This window comes from Pseudophryne corroboree, chromosome 6 (genome assembly GCF_028390025.1).
Source record: "Pseudophryne corroboree isolate aPseCor3 chromosome 6, aPseCor3.hap2, whole genome shotgun sequence".
NCBI classification, from domain to species: Eukaryota; Metazoa; Chordata; class Amphibia; order Anura; family Myobatrachidae; genus Pseudophryne; species Pseudophryne corroboree.
In genome coordinates, this window is record NC_086449.1 from 176,092,026 (window position 1) to 176,107,672 (window position 15,647).

The 15,647-nt window shown below is 48.1% G+C and overlaps 1 long non-coding RNA gene across 2 annotated transcripts in view; it reads right to left on the bottom strand.

Annotated features, from left to right (window-relative positions):
* The window catches only part of LOC134935106 (uncharacterized), a 60,762-nt gene extending 46,640 nt beyond the window's left edge, over positions 1-14,122 (bottom strand). For both annotated transcript variants that reach the window (XR_010179904.1, XR_010179903.1), the window contains exon 1: positions 13,840-14,122. This is a non-coding gene — a long non-coding RNA (uncharacterized LOC134935106). The remainder of the gene's footprint in view (positions 1-13,839) is intronic.
* Between the last annotated feature and the right edge of the window lie 1,525 nt (positions 14,123-15,647).

A 15,647-nucleotide genomic window follows, 5' to 3' on the forward strand; every position in this document is an offset into this window, starting at 1 on the left:
ACATTATTTGTCATTTTTCCTCCGTATAGTAATGCCCAGTATACATTATGCCACATACTGCAATGGCCCTTAGACATTATGCCACACACAATAATGCCCATAACACAATATGCCACACACCATAATGCCCCCGACACATTATGCCACACACCATAATGCCTGTGACACATTATGACAGGCATCGCAATGCCCGTTATTAATTATGCTACACACTGCAGTGCCCCTGATACATTATAGCACATACAATGCCTGTGACACATTATGCCACACACTGCAATGATCCTGAGATATTATACCACATACCAAAATGCCCATGATATAGTATACCACACACACCGTAATGCCTGTGACACATACCGCAATGCCCGTTATACCCTATGCCACACACCGCAATGCCCGTTAAACATTATGCCACACACTGCAATACCCCTGAGACATTATACCACATACCACAATGCCCGTGATATAGTATACCACACACACCGTAATGCCTGAGACACATACCGCAATGGCCATTATACCCTATGCCACACACCGTAATGCCCGTTATACATTATGCCACACACCGCAATGCCCCTGTGATCATATAGCACATACCACAATGCCCGTGATAATAAGATTTTACTTACCGATAAATCTATTTCTCGTAGTCCGTAGTGGATGCTGGGGACTCCGTAAGGACCATGGGGATATAGCGGCTCCGCAGGAGACAGGGCACAATAATAAAAGCTTTAGGATCAGGTGGTGTGCACTGGCTCCTCCCCCTATGACCCTCCTCCAAGCCTCAGTTAGGATACTGTGCCCGGACGAGCGTGCATAATAAGGAAGGATATTGAATCCCGGGTAAGACTCATACCAGCCACACCAATTACACCGTACAACCTGTGATCTGAACCCAGTTAACAGTATGATAACAACGAAGGAGCCTCTGACAAGATGGCTCACAACAAGAATAACCCGATTTTTGTAACAATAACTATGTACAAGTATTGCAGACAATCCGCACTTGGGATGGGCGCCCAGCATCCACTACGGACTACGAGAAATAGATTTATCGGTAAGTAAAATCTTATTTTCTCTGACGTCCTAGTGGATGCTGGGGACTCCGTAAGGACCATGGGGATTATACCAAAGCTCCCAAACGGGCGGGAGAGTGCGGATGACCCTGCAGCACCGAATGAGAGACTCCATGTCCTCCTCAGCCAGGGTATCAAATTTGTAGAATTTAGCAAACGTGTTTGCCCCTGACCAAGTAACTGCTCGGCAAAGTTGTAAAGCCGAGACCCCTCGGGCAGTCGCCCAAGATGAGCCCCCTTCCTTTTGGAATGGGCTTTTACAGATTTTGGCTGTGGCAGGCCTGCCACAGAATGTGTAAACTGAATTGTATTACAAATCCAGCGAGCAATCGTCTGCTTAGAAGCAGGAGCACCCATCTTGTTGGGTGCATACAGGCTAAACAGCGAGTCAGATTTTCTGACTCCAGCCGTCCTGGAAACATATTTTTCAGGGCCCTGACAACGTCAAGTAACTTGGAGTCCTCCAAGTCCCTAGTACCCGCAGGTACCACAATAGGTTGGTTCATGTGAAAAACAGAAAACACCTTAAGGAGAAATTGAGGACGAGTCCTCAATTCTGCCCTGTCAGAATGAAAAATTAAGTAAGGGCTTTATATATGATAAAGCCGCCAATTCTGACACACGCCTGGCTGAAGCCAGGGCTAATAGCATCGTCACCTTCCATGTGAGATATTTTAAGTCCACAGTGGTGAGTGGTTCAAGCCAATGTGACTTTAGGAAACTCAAAACAACATTGAGATCCCAAGGTGCCACTGGGGCACAAAATGAGGCTGTATATGCAGTACCCCTTTTACAAACATCTGAACGTCAGGCACTAAAGCCAGTTCTTTCTGGAAGAAATTCGACAGGGCCGAAATTTGAACCTTAATGGACCCTAATTTTAGGCCCATAGACAGTCCTGTTTTCAGGAAATGTAGGAAGCGACCCAGTTGGAATTCCTCTGTAGGGGCCTTCTTGGCCTCACACCACGCAACATATCTTCACCAAATGCGGTGAAAATGTTTTGCGGTTACATCCTTCCTGTCTTCGACCAGGGTAGGGATGACTTCATCTGGAATGCCCTTTCAGGATCCGGCGTTCAACCGCCATGCCGTCAAACGCGGCCGCGGTAAGTCTTGGAACAGACAAGGCCCCTGCTGGAGCAGGTCCTTTCTTAAAGGTAGAGGCCACGGGTCTTCCGTGAACATCTCTTGAAGTTTCGGGTACCAAGTCCTTCTTGGCCAATCCGGAACCACGAGTATCGTTCTTACTCATCTCCCTCTTATGATTCTCAGTACTTTTGGTATGAGAGGCATAGGAGGGAACACATACTCTGACTGGTACACCCACAGTGTTACCAGAGCGTCCACCGCTATTGCCTGAGGGTCCCTTGACCTGGCGCAATATCTGTCTAGTTTTTTGTTCAGGCGGGACGCCATCATGTCCACCTTTGGTTTTTCCCAACGGTTTACAATCATGTGGAAGACTTCCCGATGAAGTCCCCACTCTCCCGGGTAGAGGTCATGCCTGCTGAGGAAGTCTGCTTCCCAGTTTTCCACTCCCGGAATGAACACTGCTGAGAGTGTTATCACATGATTTTTCGCCCAGCGAAGAATCCTTGTAGTTTCTGCCATTTCCCTCCTGCTTCTTGTGCCGCCCTGTTTACGTGGGCGACTGCCGTGATGTTGTCCCACTGGATCAATACCGGCTGACCTTGAAGCAGAGGTCTTGCTAAGCTTAGAGCATTGTAAATTGCCCTTAGCTCCAGTATATTTATGTGGAGAGAAGTCTCCAGACTTGATCACACTCTCTGGAAATTTTTTCCTTGTGTGACTGCTCACCAGCCACTCAGGCTGGCATCCGTGGTCACCAGGACCCAGTCCTGAATGCCGAATCTGCGGCCCTTTCATAGATGAGCACTCTGCAGCCACCGCAGAAGAAACACCCTTGTCCTTGGAGACAGGGTTATCCGCTGATGCATCTGAAGATGCGATCCGGACCATTTTTCCAGCAGATCCCACGGAAAGGTTCTTGCGTGAAATCTACCGAATGGGATCGCTTTGTAAGAAACCACCATTTTTCACAGGATCCTTGTGCAATGATGCACTGATACTTTTCCTGGTTTTAGGAGGTTCCTGACTAGCTCGGATAACTCCCTGGCTTTCTTCTCCGGGAGAAAACATCCTTTTCTGGACTGTGTCCAGAATCATCCCTAGGAACAGTAGACGTGTCGTCGGAAAAAACTGCGATTTTGGAATATTTAGAATCCACTCGTGCTGTCGTAGAACTACTTAAGATAGTGCTACTCCGACCTCCAACTGTTCTCTGGACCTTGCCTTTATCAGGAAAGCGTCCATATTTCTTTTAAGAAGAATCATCATTTCGGCCATTACCTTGGTAAAGACCCGGGGTGCCGTGGACAATCCAAACGGCAGCGTCTGAACTGATAGTGACAGTTCTGTACCACGAACCTGAGGTACCCTTGGTGAGAAGGCAAATTTGGACATGTAGGTAAGCGTCCCTGATATCCAGTGACACCATATCGTCCCCTTCTTCCTGGTTCGCTATCACTACTCTGAGTGACTCCATCTTGATTTGAACGCTTGTATGTAAGTGTTCAAATATTTCAGATCTCACCGAGCCGTCTGGCTTCAGTACCACAATATAGTGTGGAATAATACCCCTTCCCTTGTTGTAGAAGGGGTACTTTGATTATCACCTGCTGGGAATACAGCCTGTGAATTGTTCCCAATACTGCCTCCCTGTCGGAGGGAGACGTTGGTAAAGCAGACTTCAGGAACTTGTGAGGGGGAGACGTCTCGAATTTCCAATGTACACCTGGGATACTACGTGTAGGATCCAGGAGTCCACTTGTGAGTGAGCCCCCTGCGTGCTGAAACTCTTGAGATGACCCCCTACCGCACCTGAGTCCGCTTGTACTGCCCCAGCGTCATGCTGCGGACTTGGCAGAAGCTGTGGAGGGCTTCTGTTCCTGGGAATGGGCTGCCTGCTGCAGTCTTCTTCCCTTTCCTCTACCCCTGGGCAGATATGACTGGCCCTTTTGCCCGCCTGCCCTTATGGGGACGAAAGGACTGAGACTGAAAAGACTGTGTCCTTTTCTGCTGAGATGTGACTTGGGGTAACAAAAGGTGGATTTTTCAGCTGTTGCCATGGCCACCAGGTCCGATGGACCGCCCCTTTATACGGCAATACTTCCATGTGCCGTCTGGAATCTGCATCACCTGACCACTGTCGTGTCTTCGTCTGGCAGATATGGACATCACATTTACTCTTGATGCCAGAATGCAAATATCCCTCTGCGCATCTCGCATATATAGAAATGCATCTATAGTCAATAAAATCTTGTCCCTGTCAAGGGTATCAATATTTTCAGTCAGGAAATCCGACCAAGCCCCCTCAGCGCTGCACATCCAGGCTGAGGCGATTGCTGGTCGTAGTATAACACCAGTATGTGTGTATATACTTTTAGGATATTTTTCAGCTTCCTATCAGCTGGCTCCTTGAGGGCTGCCGTATCTGGAGACGGTAACGCCCCTTGTTTTTATAAGCGTGTGAGCGCCTTATCCACCCTAAGGTGTGTTTCCCAACTCGCCCTAACTTCTGGCGGGAAAGGGTATACCGCCAATAATTTTCTTTCGGAGGAAACCCACGTATCATCACACACTTCATTTAATTTATCCGATTCAGGAAAAACTACAAGTAGTTTATTCACACCCTACATAATACCCTTATTTGTGGTACTTGTAGTATCAGAAATATGTAACACCTCCTTCATTGCCCTTAACATGAAACGTGTGGCCCTAAAGGAAAATACGTTTGTTTATTCACCGTCGACACTGGAGTCAGTGTCCGTGTCTGTGTCAACCGACTGAGGTAAATGGGCGTTTTTACAAGCCCCTGACGGTGTCTGAGACGCCTGGACAGGTACTAATTTGTTTGCCGGCCGTCTCATGTCGTCAACCGACCTTGCAGCGTGTTGACATTATCACGTAATTCCTAAATAAGCCATCCATTCCAGTGTCGACTCCCTAGAGAGTGACATCACCAATACAGGCAATTTGCTCCGCCTCCTCACCAACATCGTCCTCCTACATGTCGACACACACGTACCGACACACAGCACACACACAGGGAATGCTCTGATAGAGGACAGGACCCCACTAGCCCTTTGGGGAGACAGAGGGAGAGTTTGCCAGCACACACCAAAAACGCTATAATTATACAGGGACAACCCCTTATACAAGTGTTTTCCCTTATAGCATTTTTATATATGTAATCATATCGCCAAATAAGTGCCCCCCCTCTCTGTTTTAACCCTGTTTCTGTAGTGCAGTGCAGGGGAGAGCCTGGGAGCCTTCCTCACAGCAGAGCTGAGCAGGAAAATGGCGCCGTGTGCTGAGGAGAATAGGCCCCGCCCCCTTTTCGGCGGGCTCTTCTCCCGGAGTTTGTGAGATCTGGCAGGGGTTAAATACATCCATATAGCCTCAAGGGCTATATGTGATGTATTTTAGCCATAAAAAGGTATTATACATTGCTGCCCAGGGCGCCCCCCCCCCAGCGCCCTGCACCCTCAGTGACAGTTGGTGACTGTTGGTGAAGTGTGCTGACAACAATGGCGCACAGCTGCAGTGCTGTGCGCTACCTTATGAAGACTGAAAGTCTTCTGCCGCCTGTTTCTGGACCTCTTCAACTTCGGCATCTGCAAGGGGGGTCGGCGGCACGGCTCCGGGACGAACCCCAGGGTGAGACCTGTGTTCTGACTCCCTCTGGAGCTAATGGTGTCCAGTAGCCTAAGAAGCAAATCCATCCTGCACGCAGGTGAGTTTACTTCTCTCCCCTAAGTCCCTCGTAGCAGTGAGCCTGTTGCCAGCAGGTCTCACTGAAAGAAAAAAACCTAACTTAAACTTTTATTCTAAGCAGCTCAGGAGAGCCACCTAGATTGCACCCTTCTCGGCCGGGCACAAAAATCTAACTGAGGCTTGGAGGAGGGTCATAGGGGGAGGAGCCAGTGCACACCACCTGATCCTAAAGCTTTTATTATTGTGCCCTGTCTCCTGCGGAGCCGCTATATCCCCATGGTCCTTACGGAGTCCCCAGCATCCACTAGGACGTCAGAGAAATAGTATGCCACACACCGTAATGCCTGTGACACATACTGCAATGCCTGTTATACCCTATGCCACACACCGCAATGCCCGTTATACATTATGCCACACACTGAAATTCCCCTGAGACATTATACCACATACCACAATGCCCGTGATATAGTATGCCACACACCGTAATGCCTGTGACACATACCGCAATGCCCGTTATACCCTATGCCACACACCGCAATGTCCGTGATACATTATGCCACACACCGCAATGCCCATTACACATTAAGTCCTACAGTAAGGCTTCTAATTGCTTTTAAATTACCTGCTCGTTGCCAGAGGTTTCATGCTCTTGGTTCCATGCACGGTGTCAGGGGTTTTCATGCTCAGGGTGTCATGCTCGTTGCCAGGGGTTTCATGCGGTAGGTGTTATGCTTGTTGCCAGAGGTATCATTTGCTGGGTTTCAAGCTTGTTGCCAGGTGGTAATATTCGTTGCCACGGGTTTCATGCACTTGGTGTCATGCTCGTTGCTAGGGGTTAATGCTTGTTGCCAGGGATTTCATGAGCTGGGTGTTGTGCTTGTAACAGGGGGTAATGCTTATTGCTAGGGCTATGCTCCCAATGCCACATATGCCCCCAGTGCCAGATATTCCCCCACAGTGCCAAGTACACATATGCTCCCAGTGCCAAATATGCCCCCCCAGTGCCAAATATGCTCCCCCAGGGCCAAATATGCTCCCTAAGTGCCAAATATGCCCCCCCAAGTGCCAAATATGTTCCCCTAGTGCCAGATATGCCCACCCCCCAGTGCCAAATGTGCTCCCCCAGTGCCAAACATGCCCCCCAGTGCCAAATATGCTCCCCCAGTGCCAAACATGCCCCCCAGTGCCAAATATGCTCCCCCAGTGCCAAACATGCCCCCCCAGTGCCAATTATGTTACCCAAGTGCCAAAGATGCCCCCCAGTGCCAAATATGCTCCCCCAGTGCCAGGTACACCCTCCCCTGCTGCTGTGCTGTTTTGGGAAGGTGGGACATGGAGGGCACAGCGCGCGCCTCTCCCGTGTGTCCTTCCTGTGCCTCTGGCAGCAGCAGCATGTCTAACAAATAAAGTGACGGTTCGTGAGCCAATCAGAGCTCACGAACCGGCAATTCATTAAACAGACACGCCGCTGCTGCCGGAGACCCAGGAGGGACACACAGGAGAGGCGCGCGCTGTGCCTCCATGTCCCTCCTTCCCAAAACAGAATCAGTGGTGGCTAGGGCGCCCCGCAGCCCTGCGCACCTGAAATCGCTCGCAGTGGCTGCGGACCCCTAGTTACGCCACTGTCTCTATGGGTGAATCAGTTAAACTCCAGCAGAGCAAAACAATAACAATGCATCCATATTAATAAGGGGACTTCCCTACATGCAATGAGTCAAAGACCACCCAATTGCCCAATGTCCAGACACTGGGGCATATGTATTAACCTGGAGAAGGCATAAGGAAGTGATAAACCAGTGATATGTGCAAGGTGATAAGGGCCCCAGCCAATCAGCTCCAATATGTAAATTAACAGTTAGGATCTGATTGGCTGGTGCCTTTATCACCTTGCACATATCACTGGTTTTACCCTCCCTTACTCTGAGGGTAACTAAAGTGCCTCCACCCAAGCTATATATATATTTGTATACAGGCTTGCTTGGGAAAGCCTAGCGTTAATGTGTGATTGGTATGAATGTGTAAATATATTACTATTGTTTAAATCAAGCATATAATTATACATTTACTCTTCTTCTAGGATCTTCAGATCGAGCTGGAACATGTACGAAACGTCTTACAGGTAAGTACCAGAATGTTTAATAAAATTGGCTAATGTAGCAATATTCAGACATTTCATTACAATTCAATCCCGATTGATAAAATAGCTAAATTGAACACTAAATATATTAAGAAGATAATTATACAGATATCCTTGCATGCAATACAAAAAAATGAGTATGAATAAAACCCTGCTTGTCAAAAAAAAAAAACCTCAACATCCAAAGTATCTAATTACCCGGTTAATAAAGTTTAGGTAAACTGCAGTTACATATGCATATGCCATTGGGGCCCATATTGAAGTGCCCTGGAATTGTACATAACTGGTAGTCTCTTCATTAGAGTATTCAAAAGCTACTTGCTGTGGAAATCCTAAACCTCCTTTGTTGAACTATATAGTTGTATATTATATCTAGAAACACAGTTTCAATTTTCAGCTGTCTTCCTGAGCAACACTGTATCCTTATATCACATAGCCCAGAGACAGTCAGTTACACACCAGCTTAGCTCCTGTCTTATCAGTCACTGCTCTGCTGCTTCTCTCAACTTTATATAGGACTTCACCCGTGTTTTACCAATAAATGATACTTTTCTGTAGGTATACAGCTTACTATCCTCCTCTTAGTGACATGGAATAGCTCACCCCTAACTTACATCAATAGGGGAGTAAAGTGGCTCAGCCTCTAGCACAGTCGCACAGTCTCTGGGTATGGATACTATACGATGCGACGGCTGACACGATGTCAAGATAGTAAGCCAGCAGTCTGTCTCCTCTGAAGGCTGCTTTCTTTAAGGTAACACTGACACCTTCATATGCTCAATGACCTTTTTTTATAGTAATTATCGGCTGGTTCAGGGTGCTTTTACTGCTTGCTTTTATCCTTCTACTGCCTGTCATCCAGTACTCACTTTGGCAATATATATGTGTATATAGATATACAGGGGTGGATCCAGAAAAAAATTACAGGGGGGGCACCATAAGGGGCGTGGATTTGTTGGAATGGGCGTGGCTTCGTTTGAATGGGCGTGGTATTGCAGGAAAAGACTACCTTATACCCCAGTTTTGCAACCTGCACGCCCAGACGTTGGCCACCACAGGAAAGAAAAATAATCCTGATTCATGCCCCTTACATTATTTGTCATTTTTCCTCCTTATAGTAATGCCCAGTATACATTATTCCACATACTGCAATGGCCCTTAGACATTATTCCACACACAATAATGCACATGACACAATATGCACACACTGTAATGCCCCAGACACATTATGCCACACACCGTAATGCCCCAGACACATTATGACAGGAATCGCAATGTCCGTTATACATTATGCTACACACTGCACTGCCCCTGATACATTATAGCACATACAATGGGGTAAATTTACTAAGATTCATATTTTCCCGTTTCAGGTCAAAGTTCAATCACGAATGACATCGAAAGTGTAAAACTGCAACTTTTTGAATTGATTACGACTAATTTACTAAGCTGTCGTATTCGGGTTTTTCTTTTGTTCCGATGTCGATGTCATTCGTGGTTTTTTTTCTATTTTTACGGCAGTGATTAGCAAAACACTGCCGACTTTTTTTACAATCAATCTCGGCCGGATCTGTGTGATCCGTGCTGGGGTTTATTTTTTTTTTTTTAATTAAACACTGTAAAATAATTAAAAAAAAATGCGTGGGGTCCCCCCTCCTAAGCATAACCAGCCTCGGGCTCTTTGAGCCGATCCTGGTTGCAAAAATATGGGGAAAAAAATGACAGGGGTTCCCCCATATTTAAGCAACCAGCATCGGGCTCTGCGCCTGGTCCTGGTCCCAAAAATACGGGGGACAAAAAGAGTAGGGGTCCCCCGTATTTTTAAAACCAGCACCGGGCTCCACTAGCTGGACAGATAATGCCACAGCCGGGGGTCACTTTTATATAGTGCCCTGCGGCCGTGGCATCAAAAATCCAACTAGTCACCCCTGGCCGGGGTACCCTGGGGGAGTGGGGACCCCTTCAATCAAGGGGTCCCCCCCCCAGCCACCCAAGGGCCAGGGGTGAAGCCCGAGGCTGTCCCCCCCCATCCAATGGGCTGCGGATGGGGGGGCTGATAGCCTTTGTTGTAAAAGAAAAGATATTGTTTTTAGTAGCAGTACTACAAGTCCCAGCAAGCCTCCCCCGCATGCTGGTACTTGGAGAACCACAAGTACCAGCATGCGACGGAAAAACGGGCCCGCTGGTACCTGTAGTACTACTACTAAAAAAATACCCAAAAAAAGACAAGACACACACTGTGAAAGTATAATTTTATTACATACATACACACATACATACATACTTACCTTAAGTTCCCACGCAGGTCGGTCCTCTTCTCCAGTAGAATCCAAGGGGTACCTGTTGAAGAAATTATACTCACGAGATCCAGGGGTCCAGGCTCCTCGGGAAATCCAGGGGTAATCCACGTACTTGAAAAAAAAAAAAAAACGGTGTCCCGACCACGAACTGAAAGGGGACCCATGTTTGCACATGGGTCACCTTTCCACGAATGCCAGAAACCCACTCTGACTTCTGTCTAAGTGGGTTTCTTCAGCCAATCAGGGAGCGCCACGTTGTAGCACTCTCCTGATCAGCTGTGTGGTCCTGTCCTCACTGACAGGCAGCACACGGCAGTGTTACAATGTAGCGCCTATGCGCTACATTGTAACCAATGATGGGAACTTTCTGCTCAGCGGTGACGTCACTTTAGGTCAACCGCAGGGCAGAAAGTTCCCATCATTGGTTACAATGTAGCGCATAGGCGCTACATTGTAACACTGCCGTGTGCTGCCTGTCAGTGAGGACAGGACCACACAGCTGATCAGGAGAGTGCTACAACGTGGCGCTCCCTGATTGGCTGAAGAAACCCACTTAGACAGAAGTCAGAGTGGGTTTCTGGCATTCGTGGAAAGGTGACCCATGTGCAAACATGGGTCCCCTTTCAGTTCGTGGTCGGGACACCGTTTTTTTTTTTTTTCAAGTACGTGGATTACCCCTGGATTTCCCGAGGAGCCTGGACCCCTGGATCTCGTGAGTATAATTTCTTCAACAGGTACCCCTTGGATTCTACTGGAGAAGAGGACCGACCTGCGTGGGAACTTAAGGTAAGTATGTATGTATGTGTGTATGTATGTAATAAAATTATACTTTCACGGTGTGTGTGTCTTGTCTTTTTTTGGGTATTTTTTTAGTAGTAGTACTACAGGTACCAGCGGGCCCATTTTTCCGTCGCATGCTGGTACTTGTGGTTCTCCAAGTACCAGCATGCGGGGGAGGCTTGCTGGGACTTGTAGTACTGCTACTAAAAACAATATCTTTTCTTTTACAACAAAGGCTATCAGCCTCCCCATCCGCAGCCCATTGGATGGGGGGGGACAGCCTCGGGCTTCACCCCTGGCCCTTGGGTGGCTGGGGGGGGGGACCCCTTGATTGTAGGGGTCCCCACTCCCCCAGGGTACCCCGGCCAGGAGTGACTAGTTGGATTTTTGATGCCACGGCCGCAGGGCACTATATAAAAGTGACCCCCGGCTGTGGCATTATCTGTCCAGCTAGTGGAGCCCGGTGCTGGTTTTAAAAATACGGGGGACCCCTACTCTTTTTGTCCCCCGTATTTTTGGGACCAGGACCAGGCGCAGAGCCCGATGCTGGTTGCTTAAATATGGGGGAACCCCTGTCATTTTTTCCCCCATATTTCTGCAACCAGGATCGGCTCAAAGAGCCCGAGGCTGGTTATGCTTAGGAGGGGGGACCCCACGCAATTTTTTTTTAAAAAATAAGCACTTTCCCACCCCTTCCCACTGATATACATGCACGGATCTCATGGATCCGTGCATGCCTATCCAATCACGAATAAAAAAAAAAGGTCTGTTTTTTTTTAGCACTTTTTTACGAGTTGTAATTTTTCACGGCAGTGTTCGTTTTTTTTTTGCTTTGCACTTCTTAGTAAATGACCGAGATTCATACTTAAACAGCCGCGTTTTGACCGATGGTGTATTCATTCGTAATTTTTTACTTGGACTTGCAAAAAATTACGAATGCCCTCATCTCTGCCGTGATTAGTGTTTAGTAAATTACCGAGATGACACTTTGATGAAAAAACGGCATCTCGGTCAAAATCGGGAGCTTAGTAAATTTCCCCCAATGTCTGTGACACAGTATGACTCACACCGCAATGACCTTGAGACATTATACCACAATGCCCGTGATATAGTATACCATACACCGTAATGCCTGTGACACATACCGCAATGCCCGTTATACCCTATGCCACACACCGCAATGCCCGTTATATATTATGCCACACTGCAATGACCCTGAGACATTATACCACATACCACAATGCCCGTGATATAGTATACCACACACCGTAATGCCTGACACATTATGCCACACACCGCAATGTCCGTGATACATTATGCCACACACTGCAATGACCCTGAGACATTATACCACATATCACAATGCCAGCGATATAGTATACCATACACCGTAATGCCTGTGACACATTATGACACACACCGCAATGTCCGTGATACATTATGCCACACACCGTAATGCCCATTACACATTAAGTCCTACAGTAAGGCTTCTAATTACTTTTCAAATACCTGCTCGTTGTCAGGGGTTTCATGCACTGGGTGTCATGCTCGTTGCCAGGGGTTTCATGCTCTTGGTTCCATGCACGGTGCCAGGGGTTTTCATGCTCAGGGTGTCATGCTCGTTGCCAGGGGTTTCATGCACTGGGTGTCATGCTCGTTGCCAGGGGTTTCATGCACTGGGTGTCATGCTCGTTGCCAGGGGTTTCATGCACTGGGTGTCATGCTCGTTGCTAGGAGGTAGTCCTTGTTGCTAGGGCTGTGCTCCCAGTGCCACATATGTCCCCAGTGCCAGATATTTCCCCATGGTGCCAGGTACTCACATGCCCCCAGTGCCAAATATAGCCCCCCCCATGTGTGCCAGGTACACATATACCCCCAGTGCCAGATATTCCCCGACAGTGCCACATATGCCCCCAGTGCCAGATATCGCCCCCCCCCAGTGCTATATATGCCCCCAGTGCCACATATGCCCCAGTGCCAGATATTCCCCCCCCAGTGCCACATATGCCCCCCAGTGCCAGATATCCCCCCCCCCAGTGCCACATATGCCCCCAGTGCCAGATATTCCCCCCCAGTGCCATATATGCCCCCAGGGCCAGATATTCCCCCCAGTGCCATATATGTCCCCAGTGCCACATATTCTCCCCCCCCTCCCTGCCAAATATGCCCACAGTGCCAGATATTCCCTCCCCAGTGCCATATATGCCCCCAGTGCCAGATATTCCCCCCAGTGCCATATATGTCCCCAGTGCCAGATATTCTCCCCCCCCCTCCCTGCCAAATATGCCCCATGTGCCAGATATTCCCCCCCAGTGCATCCCCCCCCCCCTTCCTCCGCCGCCGCCGCTGCTCCCCCCGCTCCCCTGCTGTTAGGAGGGACACGGAGGGCACAGTGCACGCCTCTCCTGTGTCCCTCCTGTGTCTCCGGCGGCCGCGGGTCACTGTAATAAAGGAAGTGCTCACGAACGGCACTTCCTTCATGAGACCAGCGGCCGCCGGAGACCCAGGAGGGACACAGGAGAGGCGCGCACTGTGCCCTCCGTGTCCCTCCTAACAGCAGGGGAGGAAACGAGACCGCAGACTGACATGCGGACGCCCGTCCGCATGTCAGTCTGCACTAAAAATGACAGGGGGGGCACGTGCCCCCCCCCTAAATCCGCCACTGTAGATATAGCTCTACTATCGATGTCTATGGGGTACTCTGTGCTCTCTAGTGTTCATTTAATTGTCTGTCCCACAGCACTCACTTTACTGATGGGTATCCATCAGGCCAGTAGGATGAATTCCTCCTCTTGTGTCATCCGCCTAAGCTCCACCTCGGAGCGGGAGCCCGCCTCTCTCCTAGATCGTCATTCACTAGGTCGCTCCGGGTTCCACATCTCAACACCACATAAGCACCTAAGCACCCTGGGCGTCTGGAAGCGCTGACCACAGCTGGCGTAGTATCTCTGTGTCTCTTAGTTGCTGCTTTATCACTGTCAGTCCTGCTGTCGTACCTCCCGTGCCTCTGCCGGTAAATTAACTGCCTATAACTGCCTCTTTTCCCCACAGCTGCTTCTTGTATCCTCTCCATCAGCCGGCTCATGCACCTTTTTCAACCTTTCTCCTGTCTCAGGCCCTGGGCCCTTAACATCTGCACGTGGGTTTCTAGAGCCTTCTTCCTCTACTTCCCCACCAGGGCAGGCTTATACTACATACAACAACCTGTCATATTATAATAATCTATACAATCAATACAATATATGTATATCAATTATCTACTATGCACATATATATGTCAAATATTTTCATAGCATATGTACAAAGTAATGTAATTATTATACCTATACACATTTACACACTATTAATTATCTACTTTCATTTCCCTATACCGTGAATATATAATGGTGTCACTTTCCAGAATATTTATATATGTAGACATGTGTATAGTGGCTACACTGGTTTATCACTTCCTTATTCCTTCTCCAGGTTTATACATATGCCCCACTGTACTATGGAAACCTTACAAACAGGCTAAATAAATACCCTGACAGAGAAACAAGAAATACATACTGTCTTGAAGTTCCTGATTTGTTAACCTATCATTATTTGTTCACAGAGGCACAGATCAGCCAGTGGGCTTACCCCTTAATACCAAACCGTGGGATTAATTTGGAGAGAGTGTTTTTAACGCAGTTTCCTTTATCAGAGCTGATATTGGGGGTCATTTCGAGTTGAACGCTCGCTAGCAGTTTTTAGCAGCCATGCAAACGCATTGTCGCCGCCCACCGCGGAGTGTATTTTCACTTTGCAGAAGTGCAAATGCTTGTGCAGCAGAGCGCCTGCAAATTCATTTTGTGCAAAACAAAACCAGCCCTGTAGTTGCTCTTCGTGTGCGTTGATTCTAACGACGGAGGGACGGCTTTTGACGTCACACACCCGCCCAGCGTTCGCCCAGCCACACCTGCATTTTTCCAGGCATGCCTGAGTTTTTCTAAGCACTCCCAGAAAACGGTCAGTTGTCACCCAGAAACGCCCACTTCATGTCAATCTTCCTGCATTCGGCCGTGCAGCTGGAATATTCGTTAGACTCTGTGTAAACCCACGATGCTCATTGTACCTGTACGATGCGCCTGCGCGTTACGGTGCACACGCATGCACAGAAATGCCGAACAATGGCAGCTAGCGATCAACTCGGAATGGCGCCCATAGACTCATAAGCAGCTATGTCTGTTATTGCCTAATACTCTTAGAGCTTTCTCCAATTCACTTAAAGCATGGGCTGTTTTATTACTGTCGTTTCTTCTACAGGTGAAGTTCTTCCTACCCAAAACATTACATTGTACTGCATTATTATGGATCTGAATAGTTCTGCTTGGTGTAATTATGGTATTACTATAATACAATAGCTGAGGTTATGTGTAACAATTCTGTTTCCCTTTACTAATCTTCAGGCGCAATATAATTAGAGATGTGCTGCAGGCACTTTTCGTGTTTTGGTTTTGGTTCTGGTTCCATGCTCGTATTTTGTATCTGGATAGGTTTTGCCAAAACCACTCTTTCGGGTTTTGGTTGT